We start from the raw sequence: 1736 nt of genomic DNA, 5'->3' as shown, positions 1-1736 counted from the left end.
GCCTGGCCACTGTGTTTAATTTTGAAACACCTCCCAAAGCAAAGGTCTTTGTGCATCTCACATCAGAATTACAGCTGTGTTTCGCTTGGCATTTCCAGCTCTGCATTTGGTGCAGCTCAAAATACCTCCCCCCTCAGCATTTCTGAATGTCAGGGAAGAGGAGGCTGTCAAATGGAAGGACACCAAGGGATTTGATTACTTTGGGCTTCCTGGCCAAGCTGATAGAGGGGGAAAAGAAACTGGAAGCTCTCATAATCCTGAAAGGAGACCGTGGCAAGTTCTTCCATGTGAAAATCCAGCTTTAACAGAAAAATACAAGCCCAGTGTGACAACAGGACAGTGCTTTGGCCAAAAATATTAAACATTTTATTTAGATTTTGCTGTAAGATCTCTTTGTTTGTGTTGAGATGGGCCTGAAGACCCGTGTGTGCCTGAAGGTGTGTTTGGATGTGCATTCATCTGGAGTCAGAGCCATTTGACAGACAGAGGAATTACACACACACACACACATATAGAGTAGGAGATGGGCTCCTGGAGCTGAGGGCCTGACCTGCTGGTTAGAAACACAAACTATTCCTTCCATGGCCAAAATCATACAGAACCTGCCTTCAAAGTGATGTGTGTGTAATGGGTTTGGACTTGGGCTGTGAGTGTAGGAGTGAAGCTTGGAAGATGTGCAAATGCCTGATCTCACTGCTGTTCTCCCTTCCTTTGTGCAATTTCCTGACCACAGAACTGCAGGGAATGCACCAACATACACAGCTTCCTGTTGATCTTTATAATTTTTCTTTTGTACTGCTACTGCTTGGACTTCCTTAGGCTCGTTCCTGTCAAGTGCCTGCTGTAAGAAGAATAAGGGGCCTTGCTAAGAGGCACTGCTGCTCTGAAGCTCTCTGAGTACCTGAAATTACAAGGTAATATTCCCCCACCCTCCCCCAAGGCATAAGACTTCAAAAGCAGCAGCAGTTCGAGTGTATTTCAGGGATCTGAAGACTGAAATTGAGACCATTGTCAAGTTACCTGGTTTTGAAAAACTGAAAATAACTAAAGAAACATTGTTCAGAAAAGAAAAAGCTCTTCCATCAAATGTCTTATCTGGAAGCTTATGTTACCTGAATCCCTTTTTGTAGATTAAATTCTCCATGTGGTAGAGTTGATAAAAAAAGTGTCAGCCTTTACAGGAAAACTAGATTTTTAAAGAGGGTGCCTCGAATTTTGGTAAGAAAAGGAATACTTCTGTGCATTTCCTTTTTTAACCAAAATTCAAGGCACTCTCAAATTTTGTTTGTATTTTTGCATTTGTTTTGAGCTTTTTGCTCATTTGTTTTGATTTTTTTTCAACAGTTGGGTCATGTTCTTTAGTGTGGTTTTCTCTTCCTCAGGATGATGTAGGGTCTGTGGGAGGCAGGAAGGGCCACTGCCATTTCCCAGGGTAGCTACTGGATCCATCCACTGTTGAATGAAGTGATGTGGGGAGGTTGGTAGGGTGGGTACTTGGGCATGAGCTGCATTTATTTCTGTGGATTTTGGCACTTCTGATTTGGTTTTGAAAGTTGGCTAGAGCTTTCTGAGCAGTGCAGAAGTGTTGAGGGACTGCTGGTGGGTTGGTGGCTGGCTGTAGGCTGGACTCAACCAGCGCCTCTCTTCTGAGACCTGATGGTTTGGCAGTGCCTGACCTTGTGTTGTCTCTAACTCTGTTCCTGTCACCTTGTCCCATCTGGAATAACACCCCTTAG

Source organism: Melospiza melodia, chromosome 5 (assembly GCF_035770615.1).
Source record: "Melospiza melodia melodia isolate bMelMel2 chromosome 5, bMelMel2.pri, whole genome shotgun sequence".
Classification (NCBI taxonomy): Eukaryota; Metazoa; Chordata; class Aves; order Passeriformes; family Passerellidae; genus Melospiza; species Melospiza melodia.
The sequence above is the reverse complement of the archived record's forward strand: the minus strand, read 5'-3'. Positions refer to the sequence as shown.